This window comes from Lactuca saligna, chromosome 1 (genome assembly GCF_052625555.1).
Source record: "Lactuca saligna cultivar CGN05327 chromosome 1, ASM5262555v1, whole genome shotgun sequence".
Lineage (NCBI taxonomy): Eukaryota > Viridiplantae > Streptophyta > Magnoliopsida > Asterales > Asteraceae > Lactuca > Lactuca saligna.
The window spans coordinates 48,110,231-48,123,439 of NC_136417.1; the positions used below are offsets into that span (position 1 = coordinate 48,110,231).

Genomic DNA, 13,209 nt, shown 5'->3' on the forward strand with positions numbered 1-13,209 from the left:
ATATATATATATATATATATACACTTAATAATTCTGTTAGCTACATATTTTTAAACAAATATTATAATAGTATAAAACGGATCGCTAAGTTGGACAATCATTTTAAAGTCCTTATTATAAACCATATCTTTTGACCAAAAGAAAAAAACCAAAAATTTATTTAGTTTTATATGATAACGATGTTGCTACATAAACCTCGGAACTAAAGATTTCAAACAACATATTTTAAACAATATAACATTATTAATAAATCAAAACTAAGAGTCACAATGTACAACAATACAAACATAATGTATATATATGCCTTAAATGTACAAATAGACAATGCATAATGTACAAGTATAAATGCATGGATGAGCGAAAGTTACAAAGAAGCATCAATAGTCACCCGTTACGTTATTCTCGGTTGTGTTTTTACATAAACCGCTCACCTCTCCACTCTCCCATCAAAACCCCCCACTACCCTAAACTCCAATCTCCACATCCCATCAAATTCTCTCTGCAAAACTTCTCCGATTCCGATAATGCCACCGACGCCGGAACAACCCCACCTCAACGGCGCCTTCTATGGCCCTCCCATCCAGCCAAAAACCAAATCCTACTACCGCCCTGGCCGCGGCGGAGGCGGTGGCCCTAGTTGCAACCCTTTAACCTGTTGTTGCAGCTGTATCTGTAGTTGCATCTTCAATCTCATCTGTCAGATTCTAATCACCGTCGGAATCTTCCTCGCCGTCGTTGGGGTAATCTTCTGGTTTATTTTCCGCCCCAACGTGCCTAAATTCCACGTCGCCGACGCCACCCTCACCCGATTCACGCTGTCCCCGACGAACAACACGCTCTACTACAACCTCGCTGTCAATATGACGTTCAGAAACCCTAACCGCCGTTTAGGGATCTACTACGATAAAATCGAGGCCAACGCGATGTACCATGGCCAGCGATTTTCGTCGGCGGAGGTTCAAGGGTTTTATTTAGGGCATAAGAAGGAGAATAATGTCAGTGTGGCGTTTAAAGGGGAACAACTGGTGGTTCTCGGTAGTGGTGATAAATCGAAATACGATTCAGAGAAGGTTGATGATGTTTACTATATCGATTTGAAGCTGAGATTGAAAATCAGATTTAAAGTTTGGTTTGCGAAAACCCCGAAATTTACACCCAAATTCGAATGTGATTTGAAGGTTCCATTGAGTTCTAAAGGTAAGGTTTTGTCTACGAATTTTGAGAGAACGAAGTGTGATTTCGATTGGTAGTGAAGAAGATGATGAATCTTTAATATGTTTTCTTTTAAATTCTTAGTTATATTTCACATTCATGCAAGGTTTTCAAGAAATTTTGGGATATATATATATACACTGATTAACTATGTTTATGAGTTTACATTCTTGTTTCTGATTTTTTGGATTCTGGATATGATTTTTGATGAGAATTTTAATTTACTTTTTAGTTTGATTGTAAATAAAGTAAAGAAAAACCATGAATCTGAAACTTGAATTTTAGTCGTTTTGTTGCTTGTAAACGGTTGGATAATAAAAGCTGGGACCCACAAGAGAATCATATGAGCATCAGTGGCCTATCTGAAATCTAAATGCCTTCTTTTGCTTTTCCGTGATAAATATTAAAAAAGATTGGATAAGAATTTCTGAGTGATTATCTATTGTGAAATAATCATCTTTATTGAAATAAAATTTTAATATGTTGTCAACATAGGGCTGTTTTTTAATCAGATCTAGTCTCTGATCATGTTAAACAACTTGATTTGAATTTAAAGTATAAGAATTTATCGTTATTATATAATATCTATTATAAAGTTTGCCTTTATGGTTCCAAAAGTTAAATTAATGCCGTAAATAAATATTAAAATCTCAAGTTCATTAATGCCTTATATAAATTTTAAAATCTTATTTTTAAAAAATATAAAGTTAGTAGGTACATTGGAATGAAATTATGAAGAATAGAGTTATAAATGAACTGTCATTGTTTTAAAGAATAAAATGTCAGATAAATTTTTTGTTATTAATAAATTAGATAAACAGAATAAAAGTCAACATGTTTTTAGTTTTTTTAGATATTGATGTATTTTTTTACTACAATTAAGTCATTGATTTTTTTCAATGCTCATGTAACTTGTCATCCGGTTTCGGCTTTCCGCTAACGTGCCACTCTTTGATAATCTAATCTGATAGTGGGTGTCAAAACTGGGAAAAAAAAACAGAAACAAAAACAAATCGGGCTCTCCGTTAACGTGCAACTCTTTTGATAATCTAATTTGATAGTGGGTGTCAAAACTGAAAGAATATATATATATATATATATATATATATATATATATATATATATATATATATATATATATATATATTGACTTTTGTGATAATTATTATATGTAATAACTTTTATGATAATTATCGAAATGTAAATGTTATTATGTAATTTTATTTATCATAACAACCATAGACCATGTATGTGAATCTCATTGAAATGGGGTGTAGATAGAAATACTTAGGTCTCGTTTGATAGTTGCTGGTTGAGAAAATGTTGATCGGGAAATGCATGTTTGGGTAATAAATCCTGACTGAGTAATAAATCAGGTTGTTTGATTGTACATCTGATTGAATGTGCTAACTTATGAAAATAACCATTTTACCCTCATACTCTTCACACCACCTATCACTACATCATCATCTTCTTCACCCGTACTTTAACCTCTATTATCACCCATCTTGAACCTCTTCGGTAACCCCATCCATCCTTAAAACTCCTTACCTACACTTTTCTGCTCTTATCTCTATATTCACTATCAAAAATCAATTGAATTCAAAAGGATATAGAAGATCTTAACATCAATCGTAAAGCAATCATTTGTTTATGAGCAAAATCAATATTCAACAGGAAAAAAAAATATGTATCTTAAACATCAATCAGAAATCGTTTGTTTATGGACATAAAAGATCTTAACATCAATTAGAAACCATTTCATAAAAAGTGAACTTCAAAATGAACATTCAACAGCAAAATCAACATTTAACAAATATGTATCTATGAATTCAACAGCAAAAACATCTTTGCAAAAGCTATAATGATCTAAGTTTGAATCCAACAAATTAAAGCATGACTAGCAAATCAATCAACTAACTAGCAAATCAAAAAAGTCAATAAGCAAGATAACAAATCAATTAGCTTAACAAATATCAGATTGCAAATTCTGCACCATATTTATCTTTCAAACAAAAATTCCGCACTAGATTTCTATGTAAAAAATTTGCATCAAATTTAAGAATCTCAATGTAAATAGAGAAAAAAAAACGCAAAACAACATTATATTTAACAATCTGCATCATATTTATAACTTCTCAAGCAGAAAAATCAAATTGGAGAGCAAATCAAAACACAGGGCAAGGGCAGGCAAAGGCAAGAAATTGGAATTAACAACAAATCGAAAGAGAAACAACACGAAATCAAAATGAACAACAGGAAAAATTGGATATATACATGAAAAACTAAACTAAGAAGATAGAAATCATACCTGATTAGAAGAGATCTTCAATTGGTAGAGGTGCAACGTCGATCGGTGGTGGGTGAGTCTCAAATCGTGAATAGTTGAAAGAGAAAAAAACGAGATGAAGGTGTTGAAACTTGAACGTAGGGCAAGGGCACGTTTGGAATCTTTCTCAGTCAGGAGATATCTCATATTTTTTTCATTCAAATATATCTTTCCGAGTCAGACATCAATAAATCTGCTTAACAAACAAGTTTGTCTGACCGAGTCAGCAAAAAACGTCTGATCCAACTCGGTCAGATGTATATCAAACAAGACCTTAGATAACCTCCCACATGTGCAAATGTCATTCAAGATTTGGAGGCACAACTATAAACATTTAATTTTCAACATACCCTATTTTAATGGGAACGCAAGGTTGTGTTATGGTAAGATCAAATTGTATAAATTAAAAACCACTACATATTAGATTGGTAACACTACATTTCGGTTTTATTATAAAACTATGAAATTCTAATACTACGTATAAGTTATTGTAACGCCCGTTTTTCCAGGGCTAAGCATTCATGATGATGTAATAGTCTAGGTCAACCATTGACCATTGTAACTCGTTTTGAAGTAACAAGAATGAATTATGTGAATTTATGTACCTTATATTTATTTACGACGATATAATAAATTAAGGATAAAAAAAAATGTTAGATAAACCCGATAACTATGAAGAAAGTTGTAGTAGTCTTAACAAGGATTACGGAGATATAAAGAACGTTGAAATCCGAGTTATAACGAATAAGTTACGACCTGTCGAAGTTTCGCGACAAACCGGCACGATACTGGGAATCGTAAAAAGTGATTTTACGATAGAGTACTTTTTAGCCTTAGGGTTCTAAATGAAAGTTGTAGATCATGTCTCTACCTTCGCGTGGATATAAAGAATGTCAAAAACAGAACTCGTATGCAAAAGTTATGACATTCTGAAGATACAACTGTCTTAGAGTGTGACGCGTGTCAGACTAATCTGACTGAACTCACGAGGTGAGCAATGAATTATCATGACGTGAGAGACCAAAAATCGGGCTATAAATAGCAAGTTTGACCTCAGCCATTCTTACACCTAACTTTCTTCCTCTCTCGTTTGTTGAAGCCGTTTCGCGTCCCAAGCCCCGACGATCACGAACCGCTGACCGTTTCTAGTTAGATTCTATCCAGTCACGCTACTAAGGTGAGTGTGTAATCACTTTCATCTTACACATAAATATGAAGTATTTTATATAAAATATGTGCTATGTTTATATATAGTGTTTGTTTATTTGAGATGGATGTTGAATGAATGTTTTATACAGGTTTTAAATTGTATATGTATTTTTATCTACAAATATGGTCGATAAAACATGGGTAGATGAAATAGTTAATGTGTGATGAAATAAAATGAATGAGAGGCCTCGAAGTTGTCGATGTTCCAGTCATCTAGCGGAGTATAGATGATGACCACAAACTTTTCTAGACAGTCCAGTGGAACGCTAGCAGGCTCGCAACCTGTAGGTGTTTGTGAAGGATGTGTTCACCGGTGTACTCCATCCCCCTCATGGTTGCCTTACGAACATATATGGATGAGGAATCCCCTTAGCAATATTGTCCATCCCGATGATGATCCTCAGACAATTGAAGACCGGAGTTTTAAGATGGTGGAAACTATTGGCAAACACGATGCCACATGGAGAAGCCCTGAAAATGTCATGGGAAGCATTCATAGAGTAGTTGAAAATGCAATACTGCTCTGAAATAGATCTGATAAATCTAAACAATGAATTTCAAAACTTGAAGAAAGGGAAAATTAGCATTGATGACTATGGTACTGCGTTTACTGAAAAGATGAAGTTGTTTCCATACTTGGTGCCGACTAAACTCGCCAATATTGAAAAATTTGCTAACACATAACCATCAAACTTTGGCCTAACAGTCAAAATTGCAAGCACGTTGAAGGCAGCCATTAGAGCAACCAAGAATGTTGAGACCCAGTTAAAAGAAAGGGGTCAGGAGAGGGCAGAGGTTGGTGAGAAAAGGAAGTTCGATGGATCTTCGAGATCCAACAAGAAAAGTAAATTCTTGAAGTCTGATTCGAGAGGAAGAGGACGCGAAGCAAAATGGTGTGAGAAGTGTAAGAGGAAACATGTTGGGAAATATGGCGAGGAGGTCACTTGTTTTAAATGTGGAAAGACTAGACATTATGCCAATGAATGCCTTCAATAATAAAGTTTGTTATGGGTGCAACAAAGAGGGGCACATTTTGAGGGACTTCCCGAAGAAGAAAGAGGCAGCAAGGCCCAATCTCCCACCAAAACCGAAGGCGAGAGATTTCAGATGAAACTGGAAGCCACAAAGGACGTAGTAGATGTCGCTTCAGGTACCTTTCTTGTAAATGGATTGCCTGGCAATTTATTGTTTGATTCCCGAGCAAATTACTCCTTTATATCACATAAATTTGGTGGAAGACTAACATTGCCTATAGAAAAACTTGATGATGCCCTAATTGTAGAAGTTGCTAGTGGGAAATTCATACCTGTTAGCAATTGCATTAAGAATATCGTCATCGACTTGAACAGAAATGAATTCCACGAAGTTGTTACCCATTGAGTTGAATGGTTTCGACATTGTATTGGGGATGGATTGGCTTAACGCCAATGATGCCGATATACTGTGAAAGAAAAAGATGTTGAGGGTAAATCCACCTGGAAAAGAGTCATTTATGGTATACGGAGACAAGTGTAGAGTAAATCTTGGAATCATTTCCCTAATAACGGCCAGAAAATGTTTATCTAAAGGATGCACCTCATACTTGGCATTCGTGATTAATGCTAAGAAGGAGAAAAATGAGATGCAAAGTATACCAGTAGTGTGTGACTATCCGAAATTCTTTCCAAAAAATCTTCTTGGATTGCCCCCTGATAAACAAGTGGAGTTTCGAATAGACTTGTTACCAGGAACAACACCAATAACAAATGCACCATACCGATTAGCACCAACAGAGATGGAGCTTATGACACAACTTCAGGAGTTTGTTGGATAACGGTTTCATTAGACCTATTTCATAACCTTGGGGAGCTCCGGTGTTATTCGTGAAGAAGAAGGATTTAAGCATGAGAATGTACATAGACTACAAAGATTTGAATAAGGCGACGATAAAGAACAAGTACCCATTGCCAAAATTTGATGACCTATTCGATTAGCTGCAATGTTCAAGCTATTTCTTAAAGATAGAGCTTAGGTCAGGATATCATTAGCTAAATGTGAGAGAGCAGGAGATTGAGAAGAATGCATTTAGAACAAGATATGGACACTACAAGTTTTTGGTTATGTCGTTTGGACTAACCAATGCTCCAACAGTATCCATGGATTTGATGAATAGGGTTTGTAAACCATTCCTCGATAAATCTATGATAGTGTTCATAGATGACATTTTGATTTATTCAAAAAGCAAGCAGGAGCATGGCAAGCATCTGCGAGAAGTGTTAGAAGTTCCGAAGAAGGAGAAGTTGTATGCAAAGTTCTCCAAATGTGATTTTTGGATTCAAGAAGTCCAATTTTCAGGGCATGTGGTTAACCAAGAAGGGATTACGGTTGACCCAGCTAAGATTAAAGCTATAATAAAGTGGGAACAACCAAAGAGTCCCACAAAGATTCGAAACTTTCTGGGATTAGCCGGATATTACCGAAGATTTATCCAAGGCTTTTGTTTGATAGCTGCCCCATTGAAAGCTTTGAACGATAAAGGAGCTACTTATACTTGAAGTGAGAAGCATGAGGAAGCATTTGAGAAGCTAAAGAAGAAATTGTGTGAAGCGCCGATTATTTCTTTACCTAATGGAGTTGAAGACTTCGCAGCTTATAGCGATGCATCTGGAATTGGGTTAGGTTGTGTTCTGACCCAAAGGATAAGGTGATAGCATATGCATCGAGACAATTGAAAGAACATGAAAAGAACTACCCCACTCATGATTTGGAGTTGGCAACGGTAATATTTACCCTAAAGATATGGAGGCATTATCTATATGGCACAAAGTGCAAATTTTTCATTGATTATAAGAGTCTTCAGTATCTCTTTAATCAGAAGGAATTGAACATGAGATAACGATGCTGGCTAGAGTTGCTTAAGGATTACGACTGTGAAATACTTTACCACCCTGGTAAAGAAAATGTTGTAACTGATGCTTTAAGCCAAAAAGTGAGCCTTGAAAGGAAAAGGCCAAGGGCATTAAGAATCGAAGTTGTCTCAACGATTGTAGAAAGCATCAAGAAAGCTCAGGAAGAAGCTTTAGAGAAAAATGACCGAAAGGAAGAACGTTTAGGCAAAACGTTAATGTTCGATATAAGTGGTCAAAGACTGAAGGTATTCAAAGATAGGATTTTGGTACCTAAGACGGGAGGAATAATGGATCTTCTGATGGAAGAAGCTCACAAGACCATGTACTCGATTCATCCCGGCAGCACGAAAATGTATAGCGATCTGAAACCCTACCACTGGTGGCCGATGATGAAGCTCGATGTTCCAAAGTATGTGGCCGAACGTGTAACATGTGCGAGGGTTAAGGCATAACATCAGAAACTGTATGGGAGTTTAGAACCTTTACCTGTACCCATGGGTAAATGATAAGACATCACCATGGATTTTGTGACTAAACTACCCAAAACAAAGAGCGGTCATAACATGATTTGGGTAGTCGTTGGTCGGTTTACTAAAAGTGCACACTTCATAGCAGCCAATGAAAAATGGCCTATGGATAAACTTGCAAATGCTTACGTGAAGGAGATAGCAATACTTCATGGTGTTCCTTTAACGATTGTATCAGATTGTTATAGTCGTTTCACGTCAAGGTTTTGGAGAAGTCTACAAGAGGAATTGGGTACGAAATTACGTTTAAGTACAACTTATCATCCGCAAACCGATGGTCAGTGCGAACGAACGATTCAAACATTGGAGGATATGTTAAGAGCATGTACCCTAAAATTCCAAGGTAACTAGGATGAACATTTACCTCTGGTAGAATTTTCCTACAATAATAGTTTCCACTCAATCATCATAATGGCACCTTATCAAGCTTTGTATGGACAGAAGTGTCAAATGCCATCATGTTGACTTGAAGCTGGAGAAAAGTAGTTTATGGGACTCGAGATAGTCCATCAAACTGCTGAAAAGTTGAAAGTGATCAGGGAAAGGATATTAGCAGTTCATGATCGTCAAAAGAACTATGTTGACAAGAAAATACAATCGATGACATTCGAAGTTGGAGATTCAGTTTTCCTTAAAGTCTCGCCATGGAAGGGACTTAAAAGATTTGTAAAAGGGGAAAGTTGAGTCGAAGGTTTATTGGACCGTTTAAAGCTCTTAAGATTGGGAACCAAGCTTAGAAGCTAGAACTACCAGAAGAACTAGACGGTATTCATAACACTTTCCACGTGTGTTATTTGAGGAAGTTCACAGGAGAAGTTCCCGAAATAATTCCAATTTCTGAATTAAGGATGGACAAGGTTCTAAATAACGTAAGGCGTGACTTGGCGACAATCTCAAGCCTCAAGCTTTTCCGAGCCTTGGCGAGCCACGTCGTTTGTAAGGCGTGACTTAAGGCGGCAATTTTGTATATAATTAATATTTTTATATGTATTTTCAACCATTATTCTATTTTATACACATATATTAGTTAAAGCGGCGTTTTGGTAAAGCTCGACGACAGACGCAAGCCTTGGAGTCATGGCGCGCCATGGCGATCTTTTTAGAACCTTGAGGATGGATGAAAACAAGAGGTTAATTGAATAACCGGTGGCAATTGTTGACCGTAAGACTAAGAAGTTGCGACACAAGATGGTCGATTTAGTGTTTGCGCGATGGAAACATACAAATAAGCTAAATCTCACCTGGGAAACGGAGAGTGACATGATGAGTCGCTATCCGCATTTGTTTGCTGATGCATGATTTTGAGACAGAATCATCCTAAGGGGGGAGAGAATTGTAACGCACGTGTTTCTGGGCTAAGCATTAATGATGATGTAATAATCTAGGTCAACCATTGTAACTCGTTTTGAGGTAATAAGAATGAATTATGTGAATTTATATACCTTATATTTAATTACGATGATATAATAAATTACGGATAAAAATAAAATGTTAGATAAACCCGATAACTATGAAGAAAGTTGTATTAGTCGTAACAAGGATTCCGGAGATATAGAGAACGTTGAAATCCGAGTTATAACGAATAAGTTATGACTTGTTGAAATTTCGCGACAAAACCGGCACGATACCGGGAATCGTAAAAAGTGAGTTTAAGATAGAGTACTTTTTAGCCTTAGTGTTCTAAACGAAAGTTGTAGAGTACGTCTCCACCTTCTCATGGATATAAAGAACGTAAAAAATGGAGCTCGTGTGTAAAAGTTATGACCTTCCGAAGATACAACTGTTTGAGAGCGTGACACATGTTAGAAACCCTAATCTGACTTAGCTCACGACGTGAGCAATGAATTCCACGTGAGAGACCAAAAATTGGGCTATAAATAGCAATTTCGATCTCAACCATTCTTACACCTAACTTTCTTTCTCTCTCTCGTTTGTTGAAGCCGTTTCGTGTCCCAAGCCCCGACGATCACGAACTACTGACCGTTTCTAGTTTGATTCTATCGAGTTACACTACTTAGGTGAGTGTGTAGTCACTTTCATCTTACACATAGATATGAAGTATTTTATATAAAATACATGTCATGTGTATATATATTGTTTGTTTATTTGAGATGAATGTTAAATGAATGTTTTATATAAGTTTTAAATTGTATATGTATTTTTATTTACAAATATGTTGGGTAAAATATGGGTAGATGAAATAGTTGATGTGTGATGAAATAAAATGATGAGAGGCCTCGAAGTTGTCGATGTTCCAGTCATCTAGCGGAGTATAGATGACGATCACGGACTTTTATAGACAATCCAATGGAACTCTAGCATGCTTACAACCTGTAGGTGTTTGCGAACGATGTGTTCACCGGTGTACTCCATCCCTCTCATGGTTGCCTGACGGTCATATATGGCTGAGGAATTCCCTTAGCAATATTGTCCATCCCGATGATGATCCTTAGGCTAGGTCCCTTACGATAGGTGTTTAGGGACGTAAAGTAAGGATAACGGGAACGAGTAATCAATGTTATTATGTGGTTGATGAAATTAATAAATTTATTGTTGGTTAATGAAAATAATAAATTCATTATGGGTTGAAAACCCTATGTGTTCACCAGACTCCCAAGCCTGAGCTACTCAACTTTTTATATTACAGGTAGTGGAACAAGAGCATAGTTGGATGATGCCAAAGGATTTTGGATTATAGGCCACTAGATATAAATAAATTTTGTAAGACCTATATTGTACTGCTTATGCTTTTGATTAGTATCGATGTTGACATCCCAAGTTTGTAATGAAATGAAAATACATTTTTTAATAAATGCTTTGATAAATTTTTATCATATTTTGTTTTGGAAACAAATTTCGTATCACTTTTATTTGAAAGATTACTCTGATTTTATTATAAAAGCATAAACGAAAGCGTTGTTTTCTGACCGTGAAAATAGGGATGTCACAATTATACCTTATTAGTGTAGACATTCATCCTGACCATGTGTAACATTCATGAAAGACCATGAATCGAGAGACAACTTTCTTCTCTTACACTAATACGATGTTTGTTAGATGTAATATAATTTCATAAAGGGATAATCTTTATGATAGGACCAAATTACACTAAAATCATTTTTTTAGATAGCTATCATAAAAATAATCATTAGATTTTAGGATTTTTTTTTCAATTTTGACATATATTGTTACGTCATGTTATTTTAGCATTATATTATCAAATGAATGACACGTCAGCATGTCATGTTAGTTATATGGCTAAATGGTTAACATTAATTTTTTTAAAGTAATTACAAAAGAAAACATTGTCAAAATAAAAAAGAAAACAATATAATAACTTTTATTATATCATATCTTTAAATACAATTACTATGACAAATCTATAAAATTTCCACATTATCAAAACTTACATTATTTGAAATATACAACTATTTAAAAGTTCATACATATTAATAAAAGTATGTTATAATTTTCTTTTATCGTGTATCACTCTAATACATATTCTGATTAATATCATGTCATGTGTCACCTTATTGTCAATTTTAAATTTGCCCCAATAAATCAACAATAAATATGGCTCAAAAAATCACGATATAGTCTCATAAAATTAGCATTTAGTTTTCAAAATGTTATAAATAAACAACTATTGAAACCTAATCAAATTAGATGCTTTAAATTATTAGATGCATACACTCTACAAATTATATAAAAAATATTTGTTTGCATGATTAATGATTGGTATTTTTATAGTTTTTATGTTGTTTTATTAATGTCAACTAACTGTATACTACACGGGTTATTGGCTAATAACAAATGATTTAGTATTCACCTTTGATCAATGATTTCCTCCTTTATTCGAATTTTCTCAATCATAAATCATTTTTTCTTTCTATATATATGTTATTGAAAGTATGACACACTCCTTGCATAGGTTTTAGTGGTAATCAATTTTGAGGTGGAGTGGCATTTTAACTTTATCTTTACTTTAAATAAAAGGACAACTTTTTTCACTTTAAATTGAATGAAAGGGTTATAATGCACGCATAAAATACTCTCATAAACTATTATTTGATTACCTTGTTTATTAAGTATCTTTAGTAAGTCATCGAACAAGCATATAATAACGATTCAAAATCACGGCATTTGTTTATAAGATAAATATTGTTTTAGGGTAATTAATCATTCGAAAATTCCACTTTAGCATTTTATAAAAAGAATATACACAGCAGTCAAGAACTTATAGGTTAAATAAAACTGAATGCCGATTACAAAATGTGATTATGTGACTTGTGTCATTATAGTTTAGCTATATGTGGCTGACATAATTTTCAAATTTGAAATAGACAATTTATTTTTATGGTTTGAAACCCACAAATAGCTCACCCAACGCGATTACAATCTATCCACTAAATCAAAGCAATTTGTTTCGATGAAAAAACACTCTATAATTAGTCATTAATCTCACAATCTCTTATATTGTATGTGAAGGACTTCAAGATGATGAATTGGTTAATCAAAGATTTCTTAAGGCATACTTCTTCAAGTTTGTTATAAATACCTCTATTGGTCGTTGCATTATTATTGATATTCTACAACCCATAGCATGATCATATGAGATAATTGGCAAAACCTTGTCTAAGTCATAGATAGGCTTTGAACAAAACAACTTAAAAGTGTATCATTCATATTCCACTACCACTTACTTAAATCTTTGTCCACTTCTTAACTGATAGTAATGAATTTTATGTAATACAAGAGTAACTAACATAACCAAATTGAACAAAATCCTTACGTGTGGTGGTTGATATCTTCCTGCATCTAACAACTTGATCACTAATGAAGAATCCAAATCTCTAATACCAGTTTTTGGGATTTAGTATAGGTGTGAGCAAACCAGCAGTAAAGTTAAAAGTAATATGGATCCAAAAACAATGGCCAAAAGAATACTTGTTAAAAATAGAGAAATTTACAAATGTAGCCAAATTTGCTAATTATTTTGCAAATAATAGCCAAAAAGCCAAAATTACACACAATAGCCATCAAA

General features: G+C 34.5%; 1 pseudogene; it reads left to right on the forward strand.

Moving 5' to 3' along the window:
* The first annotated feature begins 393 nt into the window (after positions 1-393).
* On the forward strand, positions 394-1,363 carry LOC145035681 (NDR1/HIN1-like protein 3 pseudogene; annotated as a pseudogene).
* Positions 1,364-13,209: the final 11,846 nt, after the last annotated feature.